Raw genomic sequence first — 20,817 nt, forward strand, 5'->3', positions numbered from 1 at the left:
CCTCTGTCCATTGATGGTCACCCACTGCCTGTACTTCTTCGTGTTCTCAGGCACAAGGGTCCTCTGGATCACTCCACTGTCCACTTGAGAAAAGGGTCATTTCAGTTGGCTCCTACCCACCTGGAACCAACTCCTCCCCAAGCGCTACACTGGCCAAACCCTGTTACTGAGCAACAGTGGTCGCCGGTGTCCCCTTGGGACATTTGGGATCTCCTCTCACATGACCCACCTGGTCACATGCTTAACACTTGCAGGGAACCCCTCTTCAAGTTTCCCTACGGAGAACAATGGCTTCTTCTCACTAGGGGGCTGGGAACTAGGTTGGAGCCCTTTAGAGAACACCCCCTGTTTACCCTTAATCCCCCTTTCTTCTGAGATGGACCCTGCACACTCTTGGCATAGTCTGCCCCATACCACTCCTGGACCCTGGTGCTCTCCCAATGGTCAGCTTGCTGTCAATCAGTTGCTGGTGCAGCTCTGGAAAACTAAGACTGTACAAGTGCTCCCAAGCAATTAAATTGTAAACCCCCCTCATATGTAGTTACCTTACTGCCCTTCACCCAACCACCCTGTGACCTGCAAAAGGAATCTACACACTCCAACTACTTTTGGGACTCTTTCTTTTTTCGTAGGACCTAAACTTGTCCTTATACTGCTCAGGGGTCAGATCATATCTTGTGAGTAGGGCGTCCTTCATTATGGTGTAGGGGAGTCCCTGAGGATCCCCCTAAGGATGTCAGAGTGTCCCTCCCTTCTACCTCAAAGTGCTTTAACAGACCTGCCCCCCAATGTGCCTCAGGGCCCATGTTCATATGGAGAGCAGACTCATACCACTTGAACCACAAGTATATGTCATCCTCCCTCTCATAGTCCTTCACTAAGTCTTTAGGAATGTGTACCCTTCTCTCAGACTGCCCTCAGGTGCTGCTGCCAACATACCTACTGGACTGGCTCCTCTGATCTAGCTCCCTCAAGCTGAGCTCATGAGCCAGCAGTAACCTTTTCTCTTCAATGGCCAGTCTCCTCTCTTCCATCTCTAACTCCATCTGGCGAGCCCTCTCTGCCTGTCTGTCCTGCAACGCTTCAGGAGTCAAACCCTTAGATGACACACTGCTTCCTGCCCTGGAGATCTTCCCACAGGCATAATAGGTAAATCCACTACACTATTGTGAATACTCTGCACCTCCCCATCCTCATCCTCATCCTCCTCCTCCTCTGTCTGAACACAGTAGTGCACACTTAATCACTGTATGTCAAGTACAAATACAAGTCCAGTCCTCACCGCTGATCACCAATGTTAGAAATTGGGTCTTTGGTTGGCAGTCAGGTTCTACCCTCTCCAAGCAAGGACCCTCACTCTAATCAGGGCAAAGGAGAAACACACCTGGTTAACCCCACTCACCTTCTTGGTAGCTTGGCACAAGCAGGCAGGCTTAACTCAGAAGCAATGTGTAAAGTACTTGTACCAACACACACAGTAATACAGTGAAACACTACAAAATGGACACCACACCAGTTTAGAAAAATAGGCAATATTTATCTAAATCAAACAAGACCAAAATGACAAAACTCCAACATACACAACTTAAAATATGAATTTTCAAAAGAATAAGAGTCTTACTCCATAGAAAACAATGGAAACAATGATTTAGCACAAAGTACCTAGTTTGCGTCAAAATTAAAGCCACATAGGCGAGCGTGCGTTGGAAAAGTCAGCGATGTGTCGATTCATTCCTCACAAGGGAGGTCGTGCATCGTTTCTTTGCCGGTCTAGTTGGTGATGGTTTGTTTTTCTCCCTCGCAAGAGAGCGATGTGTCGATTTCTGGATGGGGCACCTCGGATCCGTGCTGAGTTGTGGTGACTTTGACGCTCACTGACGATGTGTGTAAAATAGAGTTGCATGGTGTTAGAAAACTGCACTGTGTGGTTTTTGCTTCGTTATAAGCAGCCGCAAGCGGGTGTTGTGCATCATTTCTCAAGCTGTGATGCGTCGATCTCCCATCCGCGATACAGGCAGCATGTCCTTTATCAGCCGCGTTGCAGATGGTGCATCAAAAATGTCCCCGTACAACATTCTGTGCGTGGAGTTTCAGCTCTTGTTCTGCCAACTTCACCTTTCGTGGGCCCAGGGACTGGATAGGGCACCACTTGGCAGGGCAGGAGTCTCAGCAGAGAATCCAGGTGCTGGCAGAGGAAGTCTTTGATGGCCCTGAGACTTCAAAACAGGAGGCAAGCTCAGTTCAAGCCCTTGGAGATTCTTCAGAAGCAGGAATAGACCACAAAGTCCAGTCTTTGTCCCCTTTCACAGGTAGAAGCAACAACTGAAGGATATCCCAACAAAGCACAGACAGGGGCAGCAGTTCTCCTCAGCTCATCCGCTCTTCTCCTTCAAAGTAGTTCCTCTTGAATCCAGAAGTGATCTAATTTTCAGGGGTCTTGGGTCCAATACTTATAACCCTTTCTGCCTTTGAAGTTGGTAAACCTCAAAGGGAAGTCTCTCTTGTCTGCAAGATCCTGTATTCCACAGGCCAGGCCCCAGACACACACCAGGGGGTTGGAGACTGCATTGTGAGAGGGCAGGCAGAGCCCATTCAGGTGTAAGTGACCACTCCTCCATCCACTCTAGCACAGATGGCTCATCAGAATATGCAGGCTACACCCAACTACCTTTGTGTCACTGTCTAGAGGAGAGGTGCAAACAGCCTAACTCTCAAACTGACCCAGACAGGGAATCCACAAACAGGCAGAGTCACAGAATGGTTTAAGCAAGAAAATGCCACTTTCTAAAAGTGGCATTTTCAAACACAATCTGAAAACCAACTTCACTAAAAGATGTATTTTTAAATTGTGAGTTCAGAGACCCCAAACTCCACATTTCTATCTGCTCCCAAAGGGAATCTGCACTTTAATAATATTTAAAGGCAGCCCCCATGTTAACCTATGAGAGAGATAGGCCTTGCAACAGTGAAAATCAAATTTGGCAGTATTTCACTGTCAGGACATGGAAAACACATAAGTACATGCCCCACCTTTAACATACACTGCACCCTGCCCCTGGGGCTACCTCGGGCCTACCTTAAGGGTACCTTCCATGTATAAAAAGGTAAGGTTTAGGCCTGGCAAGTGGGTACATTTGCCAAGTCGAATTGGCAGTTTAAAACTGCACACACAGAAACTGCAGTGGCAGGTCTGAGCCATGTTTACAGGGTTACAGATGTGGGTGGCATAACCAGTGCTGCAGGTCCACTAGTAGCATTTGCTTTACAGGCCCTGGACACCTCTAGTGCACTTTACTAGGGACTTACTAGTAAATCAAATATGCCAATCATAGATAGCCAATCACACATACATTGTACACAGGAGCACCTGCACTTATGCACTGGTTAGCAGTGGTAAAGTGCCCAGAGTATCAAAAACAGAGTCCAGCACACATCAACAACTTGGAAAGCAGAGGCAAAAAGTTAGGGGAGACCATGCCAAGGATGCCAAGTCTAACAAGATATATCTTGTTAGACTTGGCATCTATAGATATATCTCCAAGGCATATAGACATAGAGATTGGAATAGTAAATCTATACTAACCTATTTGTACCTATCGCCTTGATATTTTGGTCATCATTATTTTTGACACAATATTCTGCCCACACGATGGGCCAAGTTACGAGTTTGGCTGTCCACAGACCGCCAAACTTGCGGTGGCCGTCAGCCAGCTACAATCCTGGCAGTCCAACTGCCAGATTATGACCCTGGTGGTCAGACTGCCAGGAGACCGCCATCTCCGCTGGGAGCAGATATCCTGATGGGTTGGGGGTGGGCAAAGTCGTGATCAGCCACGGCGGTGCCGAGTTTGGCACTGCCGTGCTGATCACACTTTCCTTTCCACCAGCCTTTTCATGGTGGGGTGGCTGCCATCAAAAGACGGGGGAAAGGCAGCATTGAGGACCACTGCATTGCCCAAGACCATTTCCTGGGCAGTGCAGGGGCCCCATTGTCAGCACCATTGGAATGCGCACTCTCCACTAACAGTTCTGTCCTGAGGGAGCCGAGGCCAAAGCTGCAGCACTGTTTCCACAGGGCTGACCGGCGGAAATGTTGTTAAACAATGTTTCCGCCAGTCAGCCCTGTGGAAACATCATAATGGCATGGGGGTGAGGCTACCAGCTTGACTGCCACCACACCACTGCCATATTGGAGTTGTGGCGGTTCGATCAGGCCCTATATTTTTGCAATCGATATTCTAACAGACATCTGTTATTTTAGGTCATGTCATTTCATATCATGTTTCTGCTTGTATGTAGAACACAATTGCAAAGCTTCTCGGCACTGTAGGAGGCTGACTTAACCAAACAAAACTAAGCAAGCATTAGAAAAGCCAATAGGTCTGGCCTTAGCAATTTTCTTTTATATTATATTGCTAGCAAATGCCTTAAAAAGAAGAAAAAAGAAAACATCCAGCCACCTAAATGTGGCCCCATATGCTTGAAAAAAGTATATTTATTAAACATTGGCCATTTTACAAATTATATTTTAAAAAACAAGCATTTCAGTTGTGCCATGCATTTATTATTATCATTGTTTGTGAAGGTGGCCAAAGTAAATCACTATCTAACCAGTCACTCAAATCACAGGCAGCTGCAATGCTGCAACGGTATATAACACTTTATACCTTCATACAGGAGAACATTTCAAATATAAAACACACTTTCAATCAGATTTGAAGACTGAAGCAAAAGGAACTACTGTTAGGTGGCCACGAACAATGTCTACAGAGTTTGTGCTGTCACTCAAAATAAAGGGGGTCAATGGGCATAGTGGCCTGACCCACTGCTCCATGCTGTATGCTATGGTAGACACATGCAAAATGTGAATGACAATTTAACAGACCAATGGAAAAAGCCTGATGACCAAAAGTTCCTTCATTTAATTATTCAGGCACAATCTTTTTTTGGACAACACTGTTCTGGCAAGACAGTTAAGTTGCCTAAAAAGACATGTTCTAAGATGCCTAAAATCAACTAGGGAAGTGTAAATCAATAGGAAAAATACTTTTGATTGGAAAACAAGGGCTTTGAGACGTTTTCTGAATGTCAGTAAGTTTTGTGTGCTGCGTAAAAGAAGGAGAGGAGTTTCCATGGAGCTCCATATTTTACCTGCTGCAACAGAAAAAACTCTTTCTCTGTGACCAGCTGTTCATGCTCTCACAACTCACAGTAGAAATTGTTTCACTGAACAGAGACACTGGACTGGGGTGTGCTAAGTGAATTGATTATCATGACCTGAGGTGTATGAGAGTGCACGCTTCAGATGCTGTTGTCATCACCTTCAATACTATCCACAGCTTAACTAGCAGCCATTGCGGGGACCTGGTTGTAGGGGGTAATATGTTTTCTTCTATGGTGGTAAGTGATGAGTATGACAACAGTATTTTGAACTAGCTATAGTCTTATAGAAGTTTGTCTTGTGCTTCAGACTAAATAGTATTCCCATAAGCTAGTTTTAATGGAATTAAGGCATGTTATATTGGGGTTTGTCGTTTAAAGCCAATAAACTACCGCAAATGTTTTGTGTCTTTATTATTTGCAGATAACAGAAACTAACAAATTTTGATACTTGAGGTTTTAATGACAGATCATCCTCTATATAGATGCCCAGGTATAGCTCTGATTTGGTAGTTGCTGAGGTTCAGTCTGCAGATTTGTCTCCACTAAATACCCATTTTCCTCAGACTGATGTTGAGAATCGGTACCCAAGGTCTGAAGAATAAATTTGAAAAAAACATAAAGGGGGAGGGATAACTTGATATCCTAACTCTTGTGGGGAGTCCAAAAATGAAAATAAAAATATTTTTTGGCTCATCACAGTTCCACAGGACTCCTGCGGGAGCCAGTGCAGCCCCTGTATGGTCCCATAGAATACCTGCGGGACCAAAAAAATAAAGATTTTTAAAAGTGGAAGAAGACTGTAGGGTGGGGGTCTGTGTGCTGTTAGCCCCTCAGAAACTAAAAACTATTGACACTTGAGGTTTCAATGGCAGATCATCCTCTAGATAGATACCCATGTACTGTATAGCTTTGATTTGGTAGGTGTTGAGGGTCTGAAAATTTGCAGATTTTTGTCCACTAGGTACCCAATTTCCTCAGACTGATGTTTAGAATCAGTCCCCAAGTCCTGAAGAATACATTTGAAAAAATATAAAAGAGGAGGGATAACCTCACATTCTAGCCCTTGTGGTGAGTCCAAAAATGATAATAAAAATATTTCTTGGCTCATTACGGTCCCACATGGGTCCTGCAGGAGCCAGTGTAGCTCCTGTGTGGTCCCATGGGAGTCCTGTGAGACCAAAAATATTAAGATTTTTAAAAATAGAAGAAGAATGTTTGGTGGGGTTCTGTGTGTGGTTGTCCGCTCATGGGGGCTTAACTGCCTGTGGAGTTGCACGTAGGGCCTATCCGGGCATAGCATAACATTACAGGTTAATGTGGACTTATAGGCAGGTAAGATATTAAGATTTTAACAGACATTAAAAATACCTTCAGAATTGACTGAAAAAAAACAAAAGTTAAGATGACATTATATATAGTTCTTCTAATAAGAGGAAAGCTACAGTTTAACAACCAACAAAACACTGAAATTCACCAGTCATACGTAACTTACCTAAGTATAACTTGCACTGCTATGATGCACTGCTGATGACATCACATATTTATATTTCAATGATGACATATGAAATCTATGTTAAAGAAGAAGAGTAAACTAATTGATCCCTATGTGACTCTATATCCTGTTTCTTTGAGAGACATCTAAACACTTAAAGGGCCTGATTTAAACCCTGGAAGTCTTCAGACCGTCAGGGTCACAGTGGCGGTCTGACCACTGCCAAAGCGGTGGTCCTACGGCTTTGGCGGCGGTCTGACCGCCACATTATGACCATGGCGGTCGTGCCACGATCGAACCTCCAGCACCGCCATTTCTCCTCCACTGGAGGGGCTGACGGTGCTGGCAGTCCTAATCCGCCTTGCTGCGCTGCCCTGGGGATTACAAGTCCCTTCTCTGCTGACAATTACATGACGGTAGCCCTGCCATGTAAAGGCTGACAGTGACGGGATGCAGGATGCCCCAGGGGGGCCCCTGCACTGCCCATGCACTTGGCATGGGCAGTGCAGGGGGTCCCCTGACCAGCCCCATTGCGAATTTCACTGTCTGCTTTGCAGACAGTGAACATTGCAAGGGGTGCTGCTGCACCCTACGCATTACAGCATTGCCGCTGGCTCTATTATGAGCCAGCATCAATGTTGTATGCCATTCCCCGCGGGCCCCCCTTCTGACCCAGCAGGGAACTCTTAATGGGGCCCGCGGACAGGCAGCCGCAGTGGCGGCAACTTGACCATCAGGGCTAAGTCATAATGACCCCCAAAGACTCACTGAAACTGTCTTCCAGAAAGAAATTTAAACCAGTCAGTACCTTTCCTACAAAACTGCTTCTGTCAATCTTTGTAGTAAAATGATACGATCAACAGCATCAATAGAAATAAGGGACACTGATAAGCCCAATAAAAACCAATGCTATGGAAACACCTCCATCCACTAAGATACACAGGCCCACTAGTATTGACAACACAATTAGTTGAGAAAAAAATTAAACATTTGTTTTTCAATTTCTAAATTGTTTAATAGACACTTTTGTTCATTCATTCAACACAATAATACATAAATGCATTGTTTAAAATACATTGAAAACTGTTTCATTCTAAACACACTTTAAATATAAGAAGAATAAAATCTTGGGGACAAATTAACGATATGCATGAACATGCTTAAAAAGATCATTAGGTGGCTAAGATGGCGGCGCGCTAGGACGTGCCTGCCCGAGCTCCGCCGCCCTGGCCTGGAAAGCTGACGTCTGGCCTGCTGGGGGGTCGCCCTGAGGCTTCCCCGAAGTGCCGGATGCTGCGGAGGGCCCGTGGTGGCCTGACAGGGGCCGAGAGACACGTGACGCCGCTCCTGAGGAGCGAAGAGCGGTCGGCCCGAGATGTTCTCTGGGCCGCGGAGTGGCTGTGGCGGCGTCCTAGGCCGCGAAGAGGGCCTCTCTTTGGTGGCTTCCTGGGCCCCGCGGCGGAGGGACCGGAGGTCCAGGGGGCTTGCGTTGGGCCCCGCGAGCTATGGGACCACAGAGGGGGCCTAGACCCTAGGATCAGTAGGCGCCCTGCATGTGTAGGGCGCCTCGCTTGAAGGACTTGCTCGGGTGCTGGAGCTGAACCCCCCCTCACCATAGGGTTCCCCCAGGACTGCGGAGAGGCCTAGAGATGCAGACAACGAAGGGAGGGGCCATCCCGAGGTCGCCGCACTTACCAGCAAGGAGCACAAGTAAGTGCGGGCCCCTGTGGGAGGCTGTAGAGGCGGCATAAGGCAGAGATTTGGAGGAGGAGGCCACAAATTGCGACGGCCAAGCGCAATCTTTGCCACGGAGACGCCTAGTGAGTTACTCCTGGACGGAGCTTCTGGAGAAGTTCGGAGGGGTAGCCCGGCGAACCGAGTCCGTGCCCGTGAGTCATGGCGTCATCCAAATCTAAGCGGGAGCGCTCTGTGAGGGAGATGTTGACAGGGGCCCGTATGGCAACAGGAGGCTTGGCTGAAGATACACTGGCGACGAGACCCCTGGAGGGTCGGAAGGAGATGGAGTCGGATGAGGGCTCCCCAGTCACAAAGGGCTTTTTGACCTCCCTGTTTGATTCGCTTCGGAGCGAGATCCAGGAGCTTCGGAGGGACATATTCCAGGAGGTGAAGGAACTACGAAGCAAGGTTACCTCCCTGGGAGATCGAGTAACGCAGCTGGAAGATGGCGAAATCCCTCGCGGTGAGGAGGTGGCGGTCCTGCAGCAGGAGGTCGTCCGTCTCCGAGAGCAGCAGGACCTCCTCCAGATAGCGGTCGAGGATTTGGAAAATCGCTCGAGGAGACAAAATATCCGCATCAGAGGGGCCCCGGTGGGGGCGGAAAAGGAGGACATTGGAGAGTATGTGGTGGGCCTGTTTTGCTCTCTGTTGGGCCCGGATGACACCCAGGAGATAGTTCTGTACAGAGTTCATTGAGCGGGCCGCCCCGGTGGCTCAGGTGACCCCTCCCCGGATATCCTAGCTTGTCTCCTAACATTGTGCTTAAAGAAAGGATCCTGCAGCGGACTCGCAATCTTCATCAGGTACTTTCAGAGGACATGAGCTCCAATTATTCCACGATCTCTCTGTCCGGACCCTGCAGAGATGTAGGGATTTTAGGCCTGTCACAGAGCACTTGCGGGTGCATGACGTGTCTTACTCCTGGGGCCACCCATTACCCCTGGTCTTCCGTGGCGAGGAACAGCTTTGGCAGGTGAGATCCGTCTCGGAAGCTTTTCGGACCCTGGGCTTGGAGGAGAACTGCCGGGACGCGAGCGAGAAGGCGACCTCGCCGGCTGGGGGCCCCTCGCGTTGGCTGCGGAAGGAGAAAAGACGGAAATTGCAGCGCCCTACGGCCTCGGAGCTGAGGTTGGAGCGGGAATCGGTTCTGAACAGTGTGGCCGCCGGAACTTCAGCCTAGAGGAGGGGGGGTTGGTGAGACCCGAACTGCGGATGGCCTTGATGCTAATGGCTGTCGGCCGCTGAGGAGGGTCGGGGCGGCGGGGGCGATGGACCTGGTTTACCAAACATGGATGGTTCTACGGCCCTGTGGACACCTTTCCTCGAGAGGATGGATGTGCGAGGACTTTTTAGTTTTGAGCACCTGTTGTGCGTATTGTTTGAATGTTGTAGTGTATCCCTGCGAGTCTGGCTTTTGTGTGGAGATATTCTCAGGCCTTGGTGCTCGAGGCGGTTCATTATCTGGCCCGGGGGGTACTCTTCCCGTGCGGTACCTCCTTGTTTGTATGCTTCTCTCATTCTAGGGTATGATTATTAAATGCACAAGCTTGAATGTTCGCTGGCTTAATAATCCTACGAAGAGGCTTGCCGTCCTGTCCGCTTTAGAGAGGTCGGGGAGTCACATATGTTTTCTGCAGGAGACACATCTTGTCTCAAAATATATATACCGCATGCACTCTAAATGGTTCCCTAGGCAGTTCTGGTCTTCGGCATCAACTAAACATCAGGGGTTGCAATATTGTTGGCGCGCTCATTCCCGGGGGAAGTGGTGACAAAACTGCATGAGGTGCAAGGTAGGCTTCTAGCCATGAGATTGAGACTGGGTTTTTTTTCCTTCACAATTGCTTCTCTATATGCTCCTAATTCCCAGCAGGAAGTCTTCCTAAAACAGGCTTTGAACCCGCTCCTGCAGTCTCCGGATGGTGCCATCCTGGTGGGGGGTGATTTTAACTTGGTTATGGACAGCGACTTGGATCGTTCAGGGCACCGGTATGGGCAGACGGGGTCAATGACAGCGGCGGGTCGTCAATGGCTGAGTGAGTGTGGCCTGGAGGATGTGTGGAGGAGAGCGCACCCCATGTTACGGGACTATTCCTTTTACTCGGCAGCAACCAAGACATACGCCAGACTTGACCTGTTTTTGGCCTTGCAGGAGCTTCTTCCCCGGGTTAGGGAGTCAGTGATTGAGCCTCAAGCCCTATCAGATCACGCTCCGGTTACTGTTGAGGTTGTCATGAGTATGGAGCGCGTGAGTGTATCGGGGTGGTGATTCAGGGACTCAATGCTACAGAATGGTGCAACAGTTGAGGCGATTCGGAGCGCAATAATAGACTACCTAAGCCTTAATGATGATGGTACCACCTGCTTAGCGACGCTGTGGGAGGCACTGAAGGCTGTACTGAGGGGTGAGGTGATGTCGCTCTCCGCTAGGGATAATAAAGCAAGGAGACTGATTAGAGAGGATTTAGAGCAGCGAGTGAGAGTATTGGAGCGTTCACATAAACTTACCGGTGCCCCAAGAGTCTGGCGAGAGCTTGAGAAAGTGAGGAAGCAGTTGAGGAGGTTGGATTGGGACAGGGCAGAGTACGCGGTAGTGCGCCTTAAGCATAAGTATTATATAGGAAGCAATAGATGCGGGAGGCTACTGGCACATCGGTTGCGAGCACAGCGCACGGCGTCAATGATAAAAATGGTTCGCTCTCCCTCGGGAGCAGAAGCGCGCACGAGCGACCAAATTGCGGAGGCTTTTGCGGAATTCCACCGGGGATTATATGGTGCCAAAGATCCTGGTAACGCATCTCCGGAGGCCTTCCTAGAGGGTGTAGCAACCACTTCTTTGACTGAGAGAGAGGCGACCTCATTAGATCACCCTATAAGGGCGGAAGAGGTCATATCGGCAATTTCACGTTTGCAGGTCTGGAAGTCACCTGGCCCTGATGGTTTATCCGCACTTTTAAAAAAAATCTTCTGTGTGGATCTTAGTGCGGCTCTTCAATTCCTTTAGACAGACGGGGGCTCTCACAGCCAGTATGCTGGATGCCACTATTGTGGTTATTCCGAAACCGGGGAAGGATCCGGAGGAGTGTGCCTCCTACAGGCCGATTTCCCTCTTGAATATCGATGGCAAATTGTTCACAGGCATACTGGCACACCGGCTAAATTATTATATGCCGGGTCTTGTGGATCCCGATCAAGCAGGATTTATCCCACATAGGCAGTGTAGTGATAACACTAAGAGACTGCTCCATCTATTGGATAAAACCGATCGCTCACGCAGGGAGGCGCTCTTTCTCTCTATTGATGCCGAAAAGGCGTTCAATAGGGTCCATTGGCCATATCTGTTCAGGGTGCTTGAGCAATTTGGATTAGGCCCGGGTTTCACGGCATGGATCCGCTGCATCTATCAGGCGCCTCGGGCGGCGGTCCGGGTCAACAGGACACTTTCGTTGCCGTTCTCAATGCAGAGAGGGACCCGGCAGGGGTGCCCGCTGTTGCCTCTCTTGTTTGCGCTTTATATGGAGCCCATGGCGCAGCGGCTACGTGATAATCCTCAGATCAGGGGGGTGAAGTTCGGGGGAGATGAGCACGTCATTTCACTTTACGCGGATGATGTGATTCTTACCCTGGCGGAGCCCGCGACCTCATTGCCCGTACTAATGGAAATATTAGATGAATTTGGACGGGTCTCAGGATTCCGAATAAATATGTCAAAGTCGCAGGCCATGAGCAGGTTTAGAAGTGTCGAGCATGAAAGAGATCTGAAGGCCCGTTTCCACTTTATATGGTCCTCCTTAAAGCTCCCGTACTTGGGGATTGATTTGGGGCCCACTGTTGCTCGTATGGCGACGTTGAACTACACAAAATTGACTAGGGAGGTGCAGCGCGATCTAGAGACCTGGGGGAGACTTAAACTGTCTTGGCTGGGCAGGGTGGCGGCGGTGAAGATGACGCCTTCTGTATGTGTTTCAGGCAATGCCGGTGGCGCCCCCGGCACGGACAATTGCAACCCTTCAGACAGCGGTCCTAAAATTTATTTGGGAAGGAAAGGCGACGTGGTTACCACGTCAGGTGTTGTATCGCCCTAAGCAGGAGGGAGGATTGGTGGTTCCTTGCCTTCTACGATACTTTCAGGCAGCACAACTGCGTTTTTTATTAGAATGGAGTCACCAGTCTTCCGAGAAACATTGGTGCTTCATGGACCAAGCAGTGGCGGGTTCCCATATATGGAAGGAGCCTTGGCTCCGGCGCCATCATAGAGCGCGTGGGTTGTATGCATCCCCGGTCACGGAAGTGTCAATGAGGGTATGGGATGCGGTAGCCAGCAGACTGGGTCAGACGACATTACCGTCCCCAATGTCTCCCTTAGGGGCGAACCCGGATTTTGGCCCGGGCCTGCAACGGGAGGCATTAAGCCGTTGGTATGAAGGGGGCTGCAAAAGGATTGGATACCTTTTCGATGAGCAGGGGGAGATCTCCTTTGATCAGATGAAGGAGGCATATGGCTTAACAGAGGCGGACAGGATGATGTACTACCAAATAAAACATTGGGCCATGTTGCCAGCCAATAGAGCATTAATAGACAGGCCGTTAACACCGTTCGAAAAATGGATCTTAGTTAAATAAGATAGATAAGCGTGTGATTTCGGAGCTTTATGGTCTCCTAAGGGGGGAAGCCCGTTCGCCTAAAACCAGGAGCCAGCTGAGGTGGGAGAGGGAACTGGAGAGAGAGCTCTCTGATGAGGAATGGGAGGGCATTTTTTACAGAACTCATCATACGGCCTACAATGCGGCAGGCAGAGAGACAGCCTATAAGGTGGCCTCCTACTGGTACCATACCCCAGTAAGGATTCATTCCTGGGATCCCACTAAGTCTGGCCTTTGTTGGAGGGGCTGTGGGGGTGGAGGGTCGCTGGTGCATTTACTATGGCATTGCCCTAAGCTTAATCGGTATTGGGAGAATATTATAGACACTATTGATGCAGCATTCGATACTCAGATTCCCAGAGTTCCTGCGTACATTTTGCTGGGCCTGCCTAACCCGCTCACTTTCCCCCTGAGATCACTGAAGGGACGGCAGATGTCCTTGGACCTGAACGCGGCACTGCAGCTGCTTTTGGCTGTGTGGGGGACTGATAAGATCCCTACAGTAATATCATGGCTTCATAAGCTTTGGTTCATTCTCGCCATGGAAAAGCTCACTTTGGCTTCACAGCAGCGTAGTGGCGAATTCAAGGAGCTTTGACAACCTTTCTTACAAATACTGTCCACGGAATTCACAGAATTGACATGCCCGGCCTACCTGAGGGTGATGGAGTTGAATTGAGCTGAAGGGAGTGTGCAAGCAGAAGAGATGTGTATGGAGGACCAGGGTTATATCGAAACAAGGCTTGGGATCGAGTGAGGGCTGTTTGTCGTGCCAGTTGCAGGGAAACAATGTTAAAGTTTTGTTTATGTTTATTGTCACTATACATGTAGCATGCTGTACTCCACGGCAACTGTACTATTTTGATGCATTGCATATGTGATGTTTATAATTGAAAATAATAATAAACAGATTTGATCCATAAAAGGATCATTAACACAACATTGGAATCAGCAGTATTGTGTCAAAACTATTGTTTATAAAAATATTGTTTCCCTATCTTCATAATGGTAAGTACAAAAATATTGAAAAAAATATTGTTTCAAACGAATATTGTTAAAAAACGTACACAAATATTGTTTAATATATATTATTATTAATATATATATTATATTTAAGTACTAAATCTTAAATATATTAGTATATACCATTAATATGATGTAATTAAAGTCTCACTAACATTTAATACTATGTATAAATATATATATCTATATATATAATAATGTAACACAATTATTAAAATATATATTTTACATTGTTTTTGTTTATTTTTGTAATTTACTACTATAAAAATCACATTAGTATATATATATATATATACATATATATATTTATATATTTTTAAAAAATCAAGTCCAAAACAATAAATGAATTATCAAACAAATACAAAAAAATTAAAAAACACAAAAGAAATTTAACAAAATATTATCAAAATGTAAAAACAAGTAAAATACTATAAAATTAAAATTACAAGCAAATATTCATAAAAACACATATTTAACCATTATTAGGAGTTGTATTGGAGTCTGCTAATAATAGATATACTATTCCCACAACACTAGAGAATGTGTAGCGCAACAGTAGGGAAAGTGCTGGTCTTCAACAGGGTTAAATTGACTATTCTCACTCCAATCTCTGCCTAATAGGGAAATCATTGGACTTCAGATGGGTAAGATTTATTATTCCCACTCCAGTCTGCAACAGTAGGTAAAGCATTGGACTTCGGAGGTTTTAAATTTACTATTCCAACTCCTGCCCGTGCAATAGTAGGAAAAGAGTTGGACTTACTTAATTAATAAGTAAATATTACCTTATTGACTTTCCACACTATTCCCCTACAGACCAACAACCCGCTATGACACTATAAATTACTATTAGCAATTACATTAAAAATTCGAAATCACTTATAATTCCAAACTATATTTAAAAATGCTAACAATTATACAAACAACAGTAACCAATAAAATTACTATTTGAATAAAACACATCATTATAATGGAGGTTGATACTCTTTACAACTACAGTATTGAAAATGATATTAACAAACAATATTCTTAATAACAATGTTACCTGAAACATTGTCATTCACAACAATATTTCTGCACCAATCAATATATGTTTATATCACATTATTTGTTTTCTGATATTTCTGTCTCCCAATATTCACAACTCAATATTTTGTCCAATTGCCTGCTAAAAATGTTAAAAACATTAAAGATGTCATATCAGGCCATTCTTGCCACTGCTAAAAAATAAGGCAACCACAATGGCTGAATTATCTCAACTGAGTCCAATCAAAAAAATACAGCGCTGATACAATACATAGGCCAATTTCCATGAATAAAGGTTTAGAAATGTTACTTTCAGTGACCTGTCTATTGGCAGAGGTGTGTGATATGAGCTAGTTCGTTAGGTCTACGTGAGATATAATTACATGTAGATAAAATAGTTGCCCAGTCAAAGTTTGTCACTAGAGTTTCACTCGTCTTTGAATAGTAAATGTTAAGGGTGCAGATTAGGGCTAGATACATTTAGAAAGCACTCTGCTGCTCCATATGTATCCTTAACTATGTGAAAGTGTAGCAGAATGTTTTTATTTTGAATCTGAGTTATCTGCATTGAATGACATCTCAAGTGCCTCCTGCCAGAGCACCTATATTAACCTTAAAGCCGGACTCTTTAATACTGCTTCTAAATCAAAAGACAAGCCATACTTTAGCCACAAAGCCCTGAGCTTTAGTCTTGACCTAAAAGAAAATTTGTTTTGGTCTTACAAAGATCCAATAAGCAGTCTCCTGCCAGAGAGTGAGTTGCTTGCCTTGGTAATACTGAAAAAACATTATTCGAGCTACCTCATCTAATAGTAACAAAGAACACGATCCCATAACGCTTCCATTCCTATCACAGCAGGCAGTCTTAAATCTCTTTGTAGTGAGTGACATCCAAATGTTTAAAAATAAACTGTGGCCTCTAAGACCAGCGCAGAATCGCTAGGTGTGTAGCTTTGTGGGGATGGAGCGATGTCTGGGATGTGACACCACCCCCAAACAAATGCATTCTTGGCTTGAGAGTTGGGTCTGGAAGCCCTGAGTTGGGTCCCTATGTCTTTGTTAGTTTTTCCTCATGGACCTTGTTTGACCAAAAGCTTTTAACTTATTTTTTTAATCAGGAACTTAGAGAGAGGCCCACCTAATGCAAATCAGTATTGATCCTGCTCCTCATGGGAACAGTGTATCCCAAACCTTGGTCGTTCCTCCACACTTCAGCATACTGTTGTTTTTTATTTGGGAAATTTGCAATCCCCCCCCCCACCTGTATCTCACTGCAAAGAGCCATTTGTGGCAATCAGAACTATTTTCACTAGATAGGCCTTCAGTAGAGGATTTACTGTGTAGCATCCATATTTCAGATTAAATCAGTCAAGAATGTGCGCTGATCATGAGTGGCCAAAGTTAGTCATCAAACACAAGTCCCAGCTACTTGTACATTGAAACGTTTTCCAATTATGAATTAAAACAATGACCATGTAAATGACATTTTGTGCTTTGAAAGTTTTGGCTTGTATCAATGAGTAGTCTATTCCCAGTGAAACAATATCCTAGTGCCTTCAGATGTCTTTGAAGCCTGATGGATGTGCAGTCAAAAATAACCTGGTTATCAACATATACCAGTGACCCCAGACAGTTGTAGAGATTATCAGTTATTCTGGTATTAAAGTAACTGCCAGTTATTATAAGAATCTCTGGATGGCTAACTTGACGTTTGTTGACAATGGCACTAATAGGCCTAAGGAAGGTCTGTACATCTTTTGTTGGATTATAATTAATATTAACAAATGAAATTGTCATTAACAGTTTAGAAGCCAGAAAGTTAGAAATAACTGTCAGTGTACATTTATAACAAAGCCACGGTATTACTCAATTATTTCTTGCTGCTGAATATATCCAACCCTCCTTGCCCTCCGATCTTGTAACTTTGTGTTGCTGGTTTAAAGTAACATTGATAACCTATCTAATGTACAAAGTGAAACACTGCCAAGTCTCCTATAGTTATTGTATATCACTGACAGCTGTTAACAGGCTTATATTGCTTCTACTACATTATCTACTGGAATCAAACGCATTCCAAAAGACAACATTAATTTTTGCTGTTCTCTCAATATCATCAGGCATGTAGTTCAGTACTATGCTGTGTGAGAAACCCCTGCTGGAGGATGTCTAGTAACATGGTTAGTAGTAAAAGATTGAAATTGCTGTAGGACAGATTTTCCCAGTAATTTGGCCAGGTAAGTCAGCAACAATATTATTCAATAATTACTTTTTCTGTCATTGCTGATGGCTTTTTAGGCTTTTTAGGCCTAGCGTTAGTCAAGATCTTATGAGTTTACTAAAACTATATGTATATTTGTTTAAAGGGGCTTTTAATCAGTTCTCTTCAGTTATCAGCCTGTTGTTGTGCCATTCACATTTTGCTTCCACACACATGCATGATACATGGGCCAATTTGTCTGCCTGCTTCAGCCACTGTTTAACTAAATTTTTGACTGCAATTTCCTCTTTCACAAGGGGCACATCCACACCCAAGGGGCCTCATTAGGAGTTTGGTGGCTGGAAAACTCCGTCCGCCAAACTCCTGACAGGGTGGCCGCCACCTATGGCGTCATTAAGAGTTTCCCCCCTAGGTCAGAAGGCAGAAACCTACGTTTCCGTTAGCTGGCCTAGCAGGAAACAGGCAACAGCACTGTCTCAATCTCGTAATCAAGCCGGCGGCAATGCTGTAGCCAGCAGGAAGCACCAGCCCCCTTGCAATGCTCACTGTCTGCAAAGCAGACGGTGAACATTGCGACTGTGCTGGGCAGGGGGGACCCTGCACTGTCCATGTCAAGTGCATGGGTACTGCAGGTCCCCCCGTGTGTCCCTGCACCTGTTCTCCACCAGGGTTTTCATGAAAAGGCTGGCGGAGAACAAGGTTGTAATCCGCAGGGCAGTGCTGCTTGCACGCTGCCCTAGCGGAATAGGATCTCTGCCACTGCTAGGTCGCTGGGATCCAAGATCCTGACGGAGCTGGTGGTCAGACCACCAGGGTTGTTATGTTGCAGTCGAAACGCTGCATTCACAGTGGTCCAGACAGCCACCGCGAGTGGACCACCACACTCGTAATGAGGGCAAAGGTCTCTTAAGCGCCAGTGTTTATCTTTTTACCTTATTATTGCCTTCATGTTACTTTGTTTGTTTGGAGCCTAATGTGATAATAGGGCACTTTCTACCAGATCCTAATGTTGTTTTTGATGTGAACACAGGGCACATTCCATTTTTTCCAATTCCAGCATACCAGACTTTGTCCATTCGTAACTGTTATTTGTAAAGGTATCCTCTTTCTTGGTATGCATGCCATCTATCTATCCACCTATAGTTGCACATCTATCTATCTATCTATCTAGTCAAGGCTCTCTATGCAACTGTCTCTATGTTTGCACCAACATTAGATTGATTAGATAGATGAGGGCCTGCAGCTTCCCCAACAATATATTTTGTAAAAACTATGACAGAACAAATCAAGAATTGCCAAAGCCAAAATACTGATGGCCAACCCCAACCCTTTTGGCTTTGCCAGTACTTATTTAGCAATGGCTTTACCATGGCTGGCTTCCAGTCTTTAGAAACACCTAGTCACTAGGGGCAGTTTAAGAATGTTACCAATGGTTGTTCTTTCATAGCATGAACGTCAATAAGAGAGCTGGATGCCAGACTGAGCACAATGACAGTAAATGAGTTAGGAATAGGACCTCAAAGTTATTCTAAGTCTGTTTTTCTGCTGAATCTGTGGCATATTTAAGGCTTAGGGTATGGGATTTTGTTTGAACTATTAACCAGAGGATATCTTTGAAGAGTTCAGTGGAATGCATAGTGGTTGAAGCGGCTTTCAGGATCTGTAAATTCATAACAATGCCAAACTAGTTGCATTTTAAATTTGTTGTGAGATACAGTTGGATTCAAACACTAGCAGGGATATTCACAAAGGTAACTTACGCGTGTGAGTAATTTACATTGTGTCAACGATGCGCTAAAAAAACCTGCACCCTGGTATGATAGAATCCTATGCCATGGATGTGACGTACTTACAATACGGCGCACCATGGCATAAGGACTCTGCCAGTGTCAAATGAAATGACACATCCATGTGCACCATGGCATATAAAATTCTGAAGCTTCTGCAGCAAAAGTGGCACAGGGCCGACTTGTGGTACATAAAGTGATGCAAATCAACCCTGCATCACCTTTGAATGCAGAATGCGTCAAAAAAGTATAAAAAATGATGCATCATGAAAAACAAATGGCACACACCACATTAGGCAGCCATGAAGCAGGCAGTAGTAGCAGACACAACAACCACATCACCAGCCAGCATGCCCAGACAGACTCACAGACTCACAGAGGAAGAGGAAGTGTAGCTTCAGATGGCTCTCCTTCTACACCCCACCCCGACTGCTTTGCTCCGCTGACCTTGCCCTTCTCATTGTTCCACACATCCACAGAACGACCGCCGGTGGCAGATCGTTCTCCCACCTCACCACCAAGACGTGAAACACTCTTCCTATCCACCTGCGACAGACACAGGACCTGATAACCTTCAGAGACACCTCAAGACATGGCTGTTCGAGCAGAAGCAGCACTCCTCCGCTCCTCAGCGCCTTGAGGCCCTCACGGATGAGTAGTGCACTTTACAAATGCTATGATTGATTGAATGATTGATTGATTGATTGATGAGAACGACATCTTGATCACTGAGGTGACAAAGCACCAATACCAGCTGTTTGTCAGCTCAAAATTGCCACTAGGGAGGAAAGAGGACATTCAGCAGGCCATCATGGAGAAGGTCAACATCGTGGGACAAGTGAAAAGTACCATTACCAATTGTAAGAAGGCCTGTCAAGATTATAAGCACCAAACAAAGGAGAAACTGGTGAAGGTCTTGAAGCCAGCAATACGGACTTGGTGAGGGAGCCCTGCATCCCAAGTGGAGCTGAATGCCTTGGAGTAGCAGGTGGCAGCTGTCATCCCAGATGAGTTGATGGCTGGAATCCCCGGACAAGACAGTGCAGTACAGCATACCACAAACCACCACAGACACAGGGTAAGTAACAATAAGGGTCAATGGGTGCAACAAATGCAAGGTATGCACTTCTGCTAGCTAAGTCCCAAGGCTCTGCTGCGCTGTCTGCATGGCCTAGGCCAGGAATCATGGATTATGGCAGTGTGAGTGAAAGGCCACTTACACTGCCCAGCAATATGCTGCACAGCTCAGACAGGGCTCCATCACATGTACACATAACAATTTGAATGTGCAGCACCAGTCTCTCCTAACCTGTGGATTGTGGGACATGTGGTGCAATACACAAAATGAATCTGCAAAACTACGGGCCATACTTACAAGCAACTAGCGCCGCCGGTGCATCTCTTTTTTGGACATACAGATGGCGCAGGTGGATTAGGACCGCCAGCACCGCCAGACCCATAAGTGGAGCAGAACTGGCATTGCTGGCAGTCTGACTGTGGCGCAACCGCCACAGTCGTAATGTGGCTGTCGGACCACCACATTGGTGGCATTCCAACCGCCAACGCGACCCTGGTAGGCTTAAGACCACCAGGGTCGTAATGAGGCTTATATTGTTGGTATTGTAGGCACAAGAGAGTCAATGTGTGACCTTGGCACATCACTGTCTGGTAGTAAGTAGTGTCCCTGCTCCAAAATGATGGGTTGTAAATAGGCATGTACATGTCCA

The sequence above is a fragment of the Pleurodeles waltl genome, chromosome 12 (assembly GCF_031143425.1).
Source record: "Pleurodeles waltl isolate 20211129_DDA chromosome 12, aPleWal1.hap1.20221129, whole genome shotgun sequence".
Lineage (NCBI taxonomy): Eukaryota > Metazoa > Chordata > Amphibia > Caudata > Salamandridae > Pleurodeles > Pleurodeles waltl.